The sequence below is a fragment of the Aedes aegypti genome, chromosome 3 (genome assembly GCF_002204515.2).
Source record: "Aedes aegypti strain LVP_AGWG chromosome 3, AaegL5.0 Primary Assembly, whole genome shotgun sequence".
Taxonomy (NCBI): Eukaryota; Metazoa; Arthropoda; class Insecta; order Diptera; family Culicidae; genus Aedes; species Aedes aegypti.
This window is the reverse complement of record NC_035109.1, coordinates 214,202,575-214,219,174: the sequence shown is the minus strand read 5'-3', so window position 1 is coordinate 214,219,174 and position 16,600 is coordinate 214,202,575. Positions and strand designations below refer to the sequence as shown.

General features: G+C 40.8%; 1 long non-coding RNA gene across 1 annotated transcript; it reads right to left on the bottom strand.

Moving 5' to 3' along the window:
- Nucleotides 1-15,817: 15,817 nt before the first annotated feature.
- Nucleotides 15,818-16,261, bottom strand: LOC110679482. The gene is made up of 3 exons (XR_002502519.1): nucleotides 16,077-16,261; nucleotides 15,927-16,006; nucleotides 15,818-15,857 (listed from the first exon to the last, which is right to left on the bottom strand). It is a non-coding gene; the product is annotated as an uncharacterized LOC110679482 (long non-coding RNA).
- Between the last annotated feature and the right edge of the window lie 339 nt (nucleotides 16,262-16,600).

Here is a 16,600-nt window from a genome sequence, read left to right as displayed (position 1 = left end):
GAAGGTCATAAGGCACTAGGCTGCAAGAACCCTTCCAAGTGCTTGATTTGTTCCGGGAAGTCCGTGAACAACAAGCATCCAACGGGAGGCTCAAGGTGCCCGACCTTCAAAAGAACCATAAACGAAAAGTCACAGTGCAGGTAACGTAGCTGAATCTGAACCATTGAGACGCAGCTCAGCAACTGCTGTATCAGGCAGTTGCTGAGTGGGGGACGGATATCGCCATCATATCGGACTCATACCGAGTACCCGCCGGCAACGGCAACTGGGTCGTGGATGGATCCGGAAAAATGGCGGCGATATGGTACCTAACTCGATACCTTGATGGCTGCAGCGTAGCATCACGCCATTGCCGGGCGTATTGTAGAGCTCCATCTTCGTCGATCTTGGGCGAAACTTCTCCAGTTGCCCCGAACGTTTAGGGTCGCCAGGTCCTCTTCCACTGCGTACAGCCAGCGTATTCGTGGTCTTCTCCGAAGCCGCCGACCTCTACCTGGTTCCCTGCTGAATATTATTTTCGCAATTCTTCCTTCCGACATTCGCACTAAGTGACCAGCCCACTGAAGTCTGCCGTATTTTACACGATTGATAATTTTCGCATCTTTGTACACTTGATACAACTCGTGATTCATGCGTCTGCGCCACACACCATTTTCGAGTTTCCCACCGAGTATTGTCCGCAGCACTTTACGCTCGAAAACACCGAGAGCTTTCCGGTCTGACTCTTTCAACGTCCACGCTTCATGCCCGTAGAGAGCTACTGGAAGAATCAATGTTTTATACAGGGCGAATTTTGTTTCGGTTCGCAAGCTGCGGTACCTAAGCTGGTTACGTAGTCCGTAAAAGGCCCTATTCGCAGCCGCAACACGTCTTTTCACTTCGCGGGAAACGTCGTTGTCACATGTCACAATGGTTCCAAGGTAAACAAATTCTTCAACAACTTCAAACACATCCCCATCAAACACTACCTCAGCACTTACACCACCATGCCTGACTCTATCTCTACCTGCAATCATGTACTTCGTCTTGGTAGAATTGATGGTCAGGCCTATCCTCGCTGTCTCCCTCTTCAGAGGCACGAAGGCTTCTTCCACTGACCTGCGATCGATTCCAATCAGGTCTATATCGTCCGCAAAGCCAAGGAGCATGTGCGACCTTGTCATAATAGTGCCATTTCTTTGCACGCCAGATCTCCTAATAGCACCCTCAAGTGCAATGTTGAACAGTAAATTCGAAAGTGCGTCTCCCTGCTTCAATCCGTCTAATGTCACGAACGAGGTTGACACCTCGTCTGCGATCCGAACACTTGATTTCGAACCATCCAGCGTAGCACGTATCAGCCTAATTAGTTTCGCCGGAAAACCATTTTCAGACATTATCTGCCAAAGCTCATTTCTTTTCACTGAGTCGTACGCCGCCTTGAAATCAATAAACAGATGGTGAGTCTGCAAGTTATACTCCCGGAATTTGTCTAGGATCATTCGCAAGCTAAACATCTGGTCCGTTGTCGAACGGCCCTCACGAAAACCAGCTTGGTATTCGCCGACGAAGGACTCCTCGAGCGGTCTCAGTCTGTTAAACAAGATGCGCGACAGAATTTTGTACGCCAAATTCAGCAGGGTAATTCCTCTGTAATTGGCACACTCCAGGCTGTGCCCTTTCTTGTAGATAGGGCGGATGAGGCCATCTAACCAGCCGGTGGGCAATTCTTCGTCCTCCCATACCTTCAGAAGTACTCGGTGGATCGACTGGTAAAGCTGTTCGCTTCCGTGCTTGAGAAGCTCGACCGGGATCTCGTCCTTCCCAGCAGCCTTACAGTTCTTCAGCTCGCTGATAGCCTTTTTAACCTCTCCTATGGTCGGTGGGTCCACAGCTTGATCGTCATCATCTATGTTCATCCTGTTCCTCGCTACATTTCCATTCTCACCGTTCAACAATTGCTGAAAGTGCTCCTTCCACTTGGCAGCCACCGCCGTTTTATCGGTCAGCAAATTCCCTTCTCGGTCATTGCACATGGCGGGCACTGGTATGGTATTGTGCCGCGCACCATTGACCGTTGCATAAAATCTCCGCATATCATTCCGGTTTATGCTTTCTTGTGCGTCAGCTACCACACTTTCTTCGTGCTGCCTTTTCTTTCTGCGGTGGATTCGCTTTTCTTCGGCTCTCGTTGCCCTGTACCGCTCTCTGTTCTGTCGGGTACCGGCCACAAGCATACGGCTTCTGGCGGCATTCTTCATGTCTGTCACCCTCTGGCACTCTTCATCGAACCAGTCGTTCCGTCTTCGTCGTTGACCAGTGCCGATCACTTCCCGCGCCGTTGTTGTCACAGCTTTATGGATAGGGTCCCACAGGCTGTCGACGTCTCCAGCAACGTTGACTCTTCCCAACTTCTCGTCTAGTTGCTGACGGTACTGCGCAGCTACCCCATCAGTCGACAAGCGTTGTATATTGAAGCGTAGCGTTCTGTGTGTTGCGGAACTCGTGACGCTGGATAACCGTGCCCGAATTTTAGCTACAACGAGATAATGATCCGAGTCGATATTAGGGCCTCGGAAGGTCCTGGCATCAATGACATCTGAGAAATGTCGCCCATCAACCAGCACGTGGTCTATTTGGGAGCAGGCATCGCCACTCGGGTGTCGCCAGGTGTGTTTGCGGATATTCTTTCGCGCGAAGTATGTACTGCTGATTGCCATCCCTCTAGCAGCAGCGAAGGTTACTAGCCGCAGGCCATTATCATTGGTAACGGAATGAAGGCTTTCCGTTCCAATGACGGGTCGGAAGAAATCTTCTTTCCCGATCTGCGCATTTGCGTCGTCGATGACTATCTTGACGTCTTGTTTTGGGCACTCACCGTAGGCCTTATCCAGGCTCTCATAGAATTCATCCTTCATGTCATCGGGCTTATCGTTCGTTGGCGCATATATGCTGATCAGGCTGTAGTTGAAGAACTTGCCCTTCATTCTCAACACACATCTGCTTCCCAATCACTATGAAGCCAACCCCACGTTCTGCTCTGTCGCCACCGCTGTAGTAGATGTGGTACTTGAATGAAGTGTTGGCGATGGGGTCCACCGCTCGGAATTCGCGTTCTCCGGTTCTCGGCCAGCGTATTTCCTGGATAGCTGCCACGTTCACGCCGACATTCCGCAGTTCACGAGCCAGGAGCCCAACACGCGCGGGTTCATTCAAAGTTCTCACGTTCCAAGATCCAACTTTCCAATCGTTGTCCTTTATTCGTTGCCGGGTCTGTTGCCGTAAAATCAATCCGTTTGCTCTACTTTTGCCTTTCTTGGTTGGTGAAGAGTCTTCGATAGGCCACCTAACCAGGGTTGCGCTACCTACATCGTGCTAGAGGGGCTGCCTCCTCGATGCTGACACGATACAGCATCGTCCGCTTTTTCTTTACATGATGACCACGGTCATAGCCATCACAACCATCCACCTTTATCAGGGCTTTGGACCTGTAGCTCTGGTTCTCAATAGTTTCAAGTTCTTTCGGACATGCTACTATGGTGAGCCGTCATGCGCTAGCGACGATATGGACGACGGGTAAATATCCCGTCCAGGAGTTGGTGTCTACTACTTACGAGGGCTTCGTGATCGCCAAGGTAAACGGGGTCCTCTTCTGTAGCTGCTATGCGCCTCCGAGCTGGTCGACCGAGCGGTTCACGCAGATGCTGGACTGTATGACGACCGTGCTGACAGGACGAAGGCCAGTAGTAATAGCGGGTGACTTCAATGCCTGGGCCGTGGAATAAGGAAGCCGTATCACGAACCAGCGAGGTCTAATCCTGCTAGAGGCACTGGCCGTGCTAGATGTCAATCTGGCTAATGTTGGTACCAAAAGTACCTTTAGCCGAAACGGAGCGGAGTCGATTATCGACGTAACTTTTTGTAGTCCTGGCATAACGAGTAGTTCGAACTGAAGGTAAATTTGATAAATCTGTAAAATGGATGGATATGGAAATCTGTAATATTTTTTGTTAATGAAGCAAGATATAGTGATTCTTCATCCTACACTACAAGTACATGTTACGAAAAGAGAATCAGTATTCTGCAATAACGCAGAGAGCAACGATTAAACAAAATCGATGAATACAGATAAGCCCTTATGAAAATACAATGCTGAAATGTTTAAAGAACGGTTCTTCAGTATACCGTCGTTGGGGGTGAGAATGGGTCAATAAAGGATATGTACGATTTATTTATTGAATAACTTTCGCAATTTAGCTCCAATAAACTTCAAATCTGGGGTGTATGTACTTTGATGGTAGTTTAGCAACTGTAGAAAAAATATAGAAAAGTATGTATTCACTGCGGAGCTATAAGTGAATGTGAAATGACCCAATCTCACCCCATAGAGGGGGTGACATTGGGTCACTGTAATTGAAATAACTTATTTTTGAGAATATGATTGCAAAACCATTAACAGCTGAAAAATATTGATGAAATACGATGCAAAAAAGACGATAAGACATCTAAGATGTTTCACAAGTATGATAAACCCACTTTAAAGAACGATTATGGCAAAAAATCGAAGAACTATGAGAAAAAATATGTAAACTTAGCATTTATCGTCAAGTTTACACAAATTTTCCAGTTTTTCCCTTAAATAGTCTTCAAAGTCTCATTCCCATTACCATAAAGCCTATTCAGTTTCCCAAAAGGTTTACAGAAACAGCGATTATTTTAAGTAGTTCGCAAGTAGTTAAATTTCGGTGCGACATTCCACGATCAATACATTTTAGGCAGATGTTGACGTCATAATCCCGGTATTTCAGCGATCCAACTCATTTGTACTAACGTGAGTTGTTTCTATAATATGAAAACACTTATTTATTAAATTTAAATAAAAACAATCCATTTGATAAAATATTACGATGTTGTTTCGCACGAAAAACTGTTGCTGGTTTGAGAAGTTGTCAAAATGCATAGCATTGATATTCAATGCACGGAATCCTCAACTAGACTTGTTTGATGTTTCAGCGATGTTGTATTTAGAAAGAATAAACACATAATAATGAAGAAAGAGTACACATGACACCGTAAAACGACAAAGAAGTAGACTTGTGATATCCTTCACCATCGTTCTTCCTTGACCCAACTTACCCCCATTTTAATGTTTTAGACACCGTACCGAAAAAAATGAAATTTTTGTTGAAAAATCAAATAGATTCCGGAAATACGTGTGAAGTGTATTGAAAAGACTTTAAACCTTCTGCTAATATAACAAAAGAGAATAAAGTACATGAGTTATACTTTGCACAGGAGAAATTTAATGTTGTAAATTTTGTCTAGTTTCAACATACAAGTTTGCTGATATATTAAACAAAAATACTATTTCTTGAAATGTATATTGTGATTAATTATGTATAATAATATGTTCCCTAACATATGAATTATAAATTTTAGTAATATCAGCGTTATTAGCTGAAATATTTCATAAATCATATTTTTACGTTTTGACCCAACCTCACCCCCCAGACCCATTGTCACCCCCACCGACGGTAGCTAAGGAATTGTTCATAAACTTAGATTTTTCTAGCGGGAAAGCTAGAGGGTATCATCCATATTACACATTCCAATCGTTCATATCAAATTTGCTATGATTTTTGATTCTTTTCAAAGGAGGAGGCTACTAATAAAAATGAGGTCTATACAAATCTAAATACAACTCTTCTCATTGAAATTTGAATTTGAACTTAATATGGTCGGCGTTAAGTCAGAGTAGACCAAGTGTCCTTTTTCATATTTTGAGAAAAATTGGCTTAAAGTCTAACACTTTGCAATTTTTGAATTCATGAAAATTTTGGTTCAATATTTCCACACATTTTTGTGTTACTTCCAAGTAATATAATTTGAAGTTATATTTATGGAAAAATATTATTAAAACTGCTAATGGAACGATTTTTTGATGGACTACGTGCACTTGGTTCACTCTGACCGCACCAAAGAACACCGTTTAGTGATTTAGTGAACAGTTTCTTACCAATCATTTAATACTTGCATGATCAAACTCGATTAATATCACGAAGATATACAGATTACCAACATCCTTCGTCATAAGTATCATAAATTCTTCAGGAATCTATATCTTTCATTCCGAAATCAGTGACATTGCTATAGATTGAAAACTTAAGTTTTGCTAGGTCAGGGCATTGAAGACCAGAGATATTGAAATGAAAATCTTGAGTACCGCTCAAAATATACTTGGCCAAAGGTGGGTTCTAGTATATGCCTGAGACGAGACTCGTGATTGGTGTTTTTTTTTCTTATTCCGCTTTGTGTTTATACCAATCATGCGCAAGCCGTTCAATCCCTCACATGAACCTCTCAGCAAAAAATGATTACGTTTGTATCACACCGAATCATAAATAGCCTTTTGAGTGAAATTTCATGCCAGCAAACGTAGCAGACATTAGAAATAACTAATCTTGTGTTTAGATTTATCAGCAACTTTGGAAAAAACTGCTCGACCGACTGAGGTTTTTAATAACAGTTTATTGTTAATACAATACTTTTCACTTTTACAGTTATAAAAACGGCGGGCTGCATTTGACGTTTCGTGACAGCGGAATCTGGGCTGCATATGACGTTGATATGTTTCCTCTTCGCAAGTTTCTCTCAGGTATATGCCAGACAGATACCAGTGCTGGGAATATTAATAGTAGTAGGCTTGAAATTCACGTGACTCTTTCTAGTACAGTAAGGTACGTGTACCAGTTATGGCCATAATGGTTCTTTATTTCGCCATACCCGATAATTTGATTATTTTAATTTTTTTTATCCTTCTGTTTGTTTAAGTAGTACGATATAAAATATATCTTGATGTTAATACATTCAAAAATATTTATAATGTGAAAGTTTTCGAAAAAACACATATGGCGAAATAGGGAACCACTATGGCCATAACTGGTACACTTTCCCTAATTCAAAAACGTGAAACTCATCAAGTAGCCTATGTTGGGTGCATGAATTTTCTAAATCGTTAGTGTCATTGAACGCTCTAAATGCGGGAAATGTAGCGGGAAATAGAACATTTTTCTACCCTTATTTTGGGTTGCCCTTAGCAACGGGTGTTTTGCAATTTTCAAGGCTTTTTGCCTACAGCAGCGATGGACGTGAGCTTTACTGGCTTCGCTGACTGTGATTGGCTTTTCTTGGCTACTGTAGAGTGAGTTTCAGATTTTTTCCTAACCCTGACAGATACCATTCAACTACCAATAACACCTATCAAACTCTGAAATAGACTTATCAGTTTATTACTTTTTGACACTTGGTCCACTCTATCTGCACAGAAATTGTCGCAACTTCGGACCAATTATGGTCAGAAATCATAATCAGATGCGTCAAATTATGTAATATTTATCAATTTCTATTGATGTATGAAATTTGAGTGATTTCTCAGTTTTAATTTTAACATTTATTCCATGTCGAAGAAACTGAGAAATCACTCGAAATATCTTGCATTTTCTCGGATTCCTCAGCGTTCCATTGTTATGGTAAAAAGTACTTGGTCCATTCTGACTGCATACTTTCATCGATTTTTATTCATCATTCAAAGTAAATTTGTTACATATTTCCCACAGTTTACAACGTTACCAAATCTGATTAAAGTGAAGTGGAGGTAAGGTAATTTTGCATCTAATTACATAAAAATCCAATTTTCGCAAGTTTTGGACTTGGTCCACTCTGACTTAACGCCATCCATATGGCTCATGAATTCATGGAAATAAAATACTGTGTTGAGTAAACGATTAAATTAAATATGTTCATCCAAAACTGTTAAAGCCCATTATCACGGCTCTGTGCATTTGGAACGTATTTTTGTCGAACTGTGTAATAAATGAATGTATTATCATGATAATCGTCATCATCAACTATTAACTAGTCAGACGACAATTTGTCTGTCTAGTGGAAAGCTGCGAAGCGGAACTAATCCGGGTTACGATGAATCCGTGACTAATCCAGCGGCTTCCTTCATAAATAGACTGCTTTATCTATTGTCACCTTGCTTGTTGCCTGCCATATTCAACAAGATTATGGCAATCGTCGTTGGACGTAAAACTGACGTGGGTACCGCCCTAAATCGCACTTTGGCTGGAAATTCGAATGGAAACCCATCGGCTGCTCAACGCATGATGACGATGGCGATGCACGAGGCGTAATTTATGTCACAAAAATGCACAAACGCTAGTAAATCATCACCACTGGAAGGGGTTCTATGCGACTGGGAATGTGTAGGGTTTCCTAAGCTCGTAATAACATGTGTAATACGGATTACCCTTACATACACATACACCAATTAGCACCAATGGCAACAAAGTGGTTTGAAACGTTTACATTGTTGAAAGTTCCTATCCTTGCGTTTGTTTTATCGTTAAACAATGTAGTGGATTTGTAAGTTTAGACATAAACACGTTATTTTGTGTGGCTACGTAGGAGCAACCATTAACTGTGCAATTATTGCGATTTTAATAAACCTATATTTTAACGTGTAGTGTTATACATGCATAATCGTGATTAGTTCTATCGCTCTATTAACCATATTAAGCGTATCGTGTTACTTTTTGTAAAATAGATCCTCCGACGGGACTCGAACCTCTGCAACCTTGCTAATGACTGTGCTAATACACTGATACGGCTATTTAGGTCCCATGAATCGTCAACTATAAAGCACTTATAAACTATTGTTGAATTCTTTTTTGAACCTAGTTTAGAACTGGCGAAATCCGTTCTGAATCACAGTTTCAACCCGATGTGTTGATCACCAACTCAGTTTCTAAAAAAAGTAGTCAACACATTTCAAAGTATTCTAGCTGTGAGTAATGATTCTTATCTTCAAAGGGAACATATATTCGCGCCTATCGGATCTTATTAGTAATTCATACCGCTATGTCTGGCACTTCTATGTCACTTATGCATGTTGGCTACCGGGGTTCTTGCTACATTTATCTACACGATGCACAGGCTTGATAGTTTGCTGTTTTCAGTACCCACCAACAGAACCAACTGTTTAACTTCTCTCGATTATCAGCCTATCGGCGTCGTCGCGTCGTAGTGAGACAAGCCAGAAAGGCCATCGAGAGTAATATGTGATGACAACCGAAAGATAGCGGAAATTAGTTGAGAATTTATAGCCCTCTCGCACATGAAAGCGTTTTCACTTGAAATAATCGCACACGGGACGCGTTGGCATGACAATGAGGATGCATCTTTGGCATCAACTGCAGCACTTGCACTGCTTGATTTATGACATCGGTATGTGTGGGTACTTTTACCGAGAATCAGGAAATTTGTCACGGATTGATAACTGCGGATCATCAGTATTTCTCGACTAGTTCATTGAAAAGTGTGATGCATCTCTATGTGACGTTAGGGAACCAATTCAATAAAAAACTTCTTTGATGAATCTGCATAGACATACATGATACTTGTAATTATACTCTAATACTTGTAATTTGTTTTTCGATAGGGTAGGTGTACCAATTATGGATGCAATAGGTCAACAGTGTGGAGAAAAACCTGATTTGAACCGCGTTCCAAAAACGTAAGCATAACTTGTAGATATTAATTACTAATTTGAAGTCATGCGAAACAGTTGAATCAAACAGTTTTAGTATTATTTAACTCAAAGCTTCAAAAAATGGATTTAAAGAGCCTTGACTTTGTACCAATTATGGCAATGGTGTTCCTAGCATTCAACATAAAAGTATACCAATTACGGACTTTCGAATATTTGCATGAAAGGAACTCAAATGTCATCTAGAGCGAATGATAATGCAACGCTTATAAGTAATGAAGTGATTGCTTATTAAATTTTCTAGAAATTTTATGTTAAATCGATAATACATTTGGTTCATAAGAGCAAATACCGTTTTGTCTCATATTCCGAACACTCAGTTTTTGTATGGCGATTTGGTTGAAATGTTTCGCTGAAATATGTCACCAAATAACAAGGAAATGGCAGTCAATTTTAACGTCTGCAATATAATTTATACCGCGGGAGTAGTGATGATTCTCTAGTTTGAGACCGGTAGAACAAGTTCAGATAAATTTATTTGTGAAATTATTCATTTCAATACGATTTATTCGTGCTGTTCGGAATTTGAATCAAGGTGTTCGGAATATGAGACAGAATAAACACAGTGTTCGGCATTTGAATCAAAATGTTGTTCCATACTTTTACGTTAAATTAATACTAAAACTAATTAAATCAACATTATTATTGGTATACCCAGTATATTTCCCCCCCGAAATACGTTAAAATTGGAATTAAAATAAATTAAAACTGAATTGATAAATACTAAAACATATTGTCTACATAAAACGGCTTTAGGACATTTCGTCGAATGACATTAGATCGAATGACATTTGGTCAAATGACGTTTGGTCGAATGGCATTTGGTCGAAAGTACATTTGGCCGAAGAGACATTTATTCGACCAAATGGCTTTAGAAGATTTCGTCGAATGACATTTGGTCGAATAACGTTTAGTTGAACGGATATTTGGTTGAAATATTATTTTGAAATGGTTCATTAAAAATCATTTGGTTAAATTGATAACTGCTGCCTAAGTCTTGCAAAGTTGGTAAGAAAACGTATTATTCTTAATAACCTGAAATTTTAATTTTAAAATTTCATACATCGATTTATATCAAGGATTTTGATGATTATTCAAATGAACTTTTTAGAAATAGGTTTTTGTACATTGACTCGATTATTAAGCTCTAGTGAATTTATTATTCTTTCAAAATATCATCATTCTTTGAATAAATGCTCAACAAGTTATGCCATTGGATATATTATTCTTTCGAAATGTCATCGTTTTCCATTACGAACTAGTGATCTTCATCTGTTGGAAGTATTTGGAGAGAGTGCTCGGGATCTTTCATTGAATTCAGAGTCTTGCGGCTTACTGACGAGGGTACGATTTTTGAATGGAATGGCAGGGAAATTTTATTTTATTTTTTTATTTTATTTTACAACAACATCTTCGACATTATGCCGCACAGACTGAACTTAGGTTTACTTAATTCTATTCTTAAACTCAAGTTACTAATATTAAAATCAAAAACATCACAAACATCATTAAACAATCTACAACACGAATCGATTGGATTATTATACCCATAGAGCGAGCGATGGGAAGGTATCCAGAGTAATTGTCGATTCCGGAGCTGACGAGCTGGTGCGTGAAACTGCACATTTGCCAGCAGACTGCTGCAATCAATGTTGCCGGTGATAACGTCGAAGACAAATAATCTCTGCAGCAGAGTTCGACGGCTAGCCAAAGACTGCACACCAAAGACTGCAGCGCGCAGCGATGCTCATATGGAGGCAGGTGAGCAGGATCATTCCATGGCAGACCTCGAAGAGCGTACCTTATGAAACGGTTTTGGACTCTTTCGATACTTTCGACATGAACAGCATGATACGGAGCCCAAATCTGCACTCCGTATTCAAGCACACTGCGAACTAAGGCGCAATAAAGTGACTTAAGTGCATAAGCATCGTCGAAAAGCTGTGTATTGCGGCGAAGAAAACCAAGCATTGCATTGGCTTTGGCTGTCATCGTGGCGATATGTTCATGGAATCGGAGTTTGGAATCAAGGATCACTCCAAGGTCCTTGATGGACGATACTCTCTCCAGCGATGAGCTATTCAAAGAATAGTCAAAAACTGTGGTGGACTGACGACGGCTGAATGATATGACTTTGCATTTGTTAGCATTCATCTGCATACCGTTAAGATCACACCAATTGGAAACTCTATCGACATCAGCTTGTAGCGCGCAATAGTCCAGCAATGTTTTGATCGTACGAAATAGCTTCAAATCATCTGCAAACAGTAATTTGCCACAGTCCAGCTGATCACACCAATCGTTTATGAAGAGCACGAAAATAAGTGGACCTAGGTGACTTCCTTGTGGAACTCCGGAGGATATACCAAATATATCAGATCTCGCGCCTTGTACTTTCACAAAAGCTTTACGGGAGGTTAAATAAGATTTCAGCCACTGGATGGTCCAACAAGGCAGTCCAAGGCGGTTCAGTTTTGCGATCAAATTGTGAGGTACCTTGTCGAAAGCTTTTGAGAAATCCACATACATGGCATCAACTTGGCTACGTTTCTCGAGTTTGTCGAACACAGCATGAGTAAACGTCATCAGATTCGACGTCGTTGATCGCTTTTTGACGAATCCGTGCTGAGACTCAGATATAGCGGACTGCACAACTGGATACAAAGCATCGTGTAGCAAAGTTTCGAAGACCTTCGCCAAACAGCAGAGAATAGATATTGGTCGGTAGTTTTCCACGTCATGTACACTCCCCGATTTATGTATAGGAGTGATAGACGCGAGCTTCCACGCTTCGGGAAAGACTCCCTCGATCAACGAACGGTTGAAAATCGATGCAATCGGCGCCGAAAGCGATTGAGCGCATTGTTTGATGAAGCTTGGCGGAATAAGGTCGGGTCCGGGACCTTTTGAAGCATCTACTTTGCTGAGTGCTGCACGAATACTATCGCCGTCAAACGAGACTCGATGGAGCTGTATGTTGTACGATGGAAGGCTGTTTACGTAGTCCTGAGATATTGGAGGTGGATTTTCAACATATACTGAACAAAAGAACTCTGCAAAGAGATTTGCGTTTTTTTCGGGTGAGCCGGCACTACGCGTGCGATAAGAAACGTCGGCAGGGATTATGGCTGAACTTTTTCGCTTATTTATGTACGTCCAAAAGGATGATGGATCTTGCTTAAAATTCGATTGGAGGCTGTTGACATATTCCCGGAAACGATTATGTTGTAAGCGCAAATAATCATCCTCCGCTGTCTTAAGATTACTGATCGTTGTGGGATTTCTGTTACGATAGAATCTTTTTCTGGCTTTTCGTAAACGGTTGCGGAGGTTACGAAGCTGCGGTGTCCACCAAGGTTGCCTGAACGATTTTGTAGACCGCTTAGCTTTGACGGGAACAGTTTCGCTGATGATTCGGTTAAAAACGTGGTAGAAAGTAGCCATTGAGTTATCAACAGAGTCTTGGTCAAGAAGCTGATTCCAATCCTGAGAAGCTATCAAGTTGTTAATAGCATGGTAGTCACAACGGGAGAAGTCATAGTCAGCACTAAGCTCAGGAGATGATTGCAGTCTTGCGTGACGAGAACGGGTGTCCAACGATAAAATGATTGGCTTATGGTGAGCGTCAATTTTAAGAAGCGATGATGGTGACTCGAAGAGATCTATTATGCATGGATCACTTACGAAAACCAAGTCAAGTAACCTATCGTTCACGTTCAGAACGTCATTGATTTGATACAAACCAGTCGACAACATAGGTTCAACTAAGGCAATCTCCTGTTCGGTTGATACGTTAGTTGGTAAAAACCCTGGAAGATCCTCATCAAAACGCCAGGTCAAATTAGGTAGATTGTAATCACCAAGGCATAAAACAATATCGTGGGCGTTGACTTCCTTCAGTATTCGATCAACAGATTCGACGTGTTTCGTGCAAATATCAGGATGGCTGTTCGGTCGAATATAAACGCAACAAATATACACGGAAAAATGTGGTAAAACAATCTGCACGATAGTTTGTTCCAAATCGACAGGAGATGTCAGATTAGCGGCTTTGCAATTCAGCTCAGATTTCACTGCAATTAGAACTCCGCCACCTCTTCGAAGATTGCTGGTGGAAGAATTACGATCACATCTATAGATTACGTAGTTGCAAGTTAGTTCACTGGATGCAATTTCGGAGTGGAGCCAGGTTTCAGTTAACACCACTATGTCGAAGTCACAAGTAAGCAGAGAGAGAAGCAAGTTGTTTGTTTTTGTTCTCAACCCACGGAGTTCCGATAGTAAACTGTCAGTGAGGTAGGGAAGCTTTGACTACCGGACGTAGAACAAGTCGGAGACGTATTATGCGGAATTAGGTACGGTGTGGATGACATAAGAGGATTGTCGGAACTGTATATTCGGGGAGCTGTTGATGAGGCTGATACGAGGTTGACGCTGGAGCAGGATGCAATTCTGGGTTGTTCGAAACCCCAGGATCCGCAGCCTGTCCTGGTTTCCAAAAATGTCGAACGTTGTTTTAAGGAAAACCTTTTGGTGAAGTGAATGTTAAAAGTCGGTAACCCTTTTTATGCCCAATTGACTTATTGCGACTTCTAACTTAATAACATTCCTCAATCAAATATAAGACTTTGCTGACGGTGTTCATGCCCATGGGTGAACAACAGATTGATTAAACAAAAAAATGTGCTCATTATGATCGGGTAAAGGAAAACGAGTTGGCTGAGGTGACATAATATGCTTGCTTCCATTTTATATCAGCTTACCTCGACACGTCGTCAGAATGAAAAAGCAGCATGAGACGTCAAAAACGTCGGTTCGACCAAATGTTGCAGTTAAACCTTTTCGACCAAATGTTCATTCGACGAAATGTCCTTTCGACCAAATGTACTTTCAACCAAACGTCTTTCAACTAAATGTCATTTGACCAAATGACTTTCGACCAAATGTCATAGATTCGAAATCTGTGAGCACATCAGAAAAACTTAAAATTCAACATATTTTTAAAGAAATTTTTCCTTTGATGAATTTATTTTTTCGTTCGTAAGTTTTTTTTTCGTTGATCTTTTCTTGGATTACTTTATTGGGGCTTAAGGACATTGGGTCGAAAGTACATTTGGTCTAAGGGACATTTGTTCGAATGGCTTTAGAACTTTTTCGTCGATATATTATTTTAGAATGATTGATTGAAAAATCGTTTTGTTCCACAAATATAAAACCGAGCTAATATTTTTGCATAATGGATGATTTTACGTTTGAGAAACATACTCTTCATCAGAAGTCAATAACGAATCTATCTACATGATTAATATTACCTACATTCTACAACGTGGTTGGTATATGTACTATGAATTATTCTTGTGAAGGATCTCTTTCCTCAGTAATTTTTGGATTGGAAAACGGGAAGAAGTTCAAAGATATCAATGTTCGTTTATTGCTCAACGTTCGACACATAATGAGCTGTTGAATTTATTATTCTTTGGAAATATCATCATTCTTTAAAAAAACCATCCTAAATATTTTCGTCGCTCAGTTACATTGTTCAACATTGTAGAATTTATTATTCTTTCAAAATGCCATCGTTCTGTATATACAACCACCGATCGTCATGCAATGACAACTTCCAGTGTGAGTGCTCTGAATCTTTATTAGTATAGGGCACTTGCAGCCTTTGTTTAGTGTGCCCAACGGCTCCCTTTGATTTTGCTGGGAAACGTTTCGTAACGTGTTTTCCGTTTCAAACCGTTACCCAGCAAAATCAAAGGGGGCCGTTGGGCACACTTTTGTTTGCTGCAAGCGCCCTATACTGTAATACGTATTTCCGGCTTCCGATTTGGTCTTCTTCGAGAGCCGCAACGACGGATTGTCGTGCTTCCCGGGTTTGACCGCCTCTTCAGGGTCGAGGCCAACGCACGGCTTTGCCTTGGGGGCTCTGACCACACGCGATGAAATGAAACCACTCACCGTCAGATTTGGTCCGATCCGGCGTACGATAATTGGCTTCGTACGAGGATCGCGCTCTTGGACTCCGTTCACTGGGGTTGTAGTGTAAGGTGTAACTTACGACGGTTTTCGGCGACCGTCGGAGAACTTCGTTCGAAGGGTTGACTAACTTCACCTCCCTCCGTTTAGCTACCTTATAGGCGGGCCTTAGTGCATCCCGAGCTTAATTTCTCGATGATGATGACGTCGGAGACGCCACGGTGAACCCCAAACTGATTCTACTTGTCGAAACTCTCAACCAGCCCGTAATACAAAAAGCGCCTAAGCGCTGGAAAGTCAAACGCGAATGGCAAAATTAGTAGCTTGTCAAAACACAAATGTAAAATCTAAAAATTACCTTGTTGTACGAATAATCTTAAGCACGAATAGAATATCCGCGGGACCACGGTCAAAATGACCGGAAACACGTACAATTTACTACAAATATACAAAAGACACAAAGAACCGTTTTACATACTTCACTAAAAAATTCACCTCACAAAACTACCTTCGGTACGTTAACGAAGGGCACAGAAAAATCTAACAACTCGAAACTTGAAAACCGCGATAACTTCTATACTCCAGCCTTGTTAAGAACGGGAATGAACGAGCTTAAGGGCATTTTTTTAAATTATCGGACAGGTTTGGGCCGGAGGTTCTCCGATTTGCATGAAATTTTCACCAGAGGTAGAGCTCGTGGATACATGACCAAAAGTGAAATTCAAAAAAATTATAGTGGCCCATTTTCCCGGAAAACTCTAGATGAATTTTCACGATTTCTCTATATACCTCAAACTTTGAAAATTCATATCTCCTGAACTATGCATCGTAGAACAAAAGTTTTTTAGTGAAATCGAAAGGAAATTTTCTCAGCAATTATTAAAAATATAAAAAGAAAAAACATTTCTCGGAAAATTTTTCACCATGGAGAAAATTGTCGGAAAAATAGCAAAAAAACTATCGTCTGTATCATGAAAAATTTTCAAAAAAATATTTTTTGTTTCATCAATTCATACTCTAACTTTCGTCCAT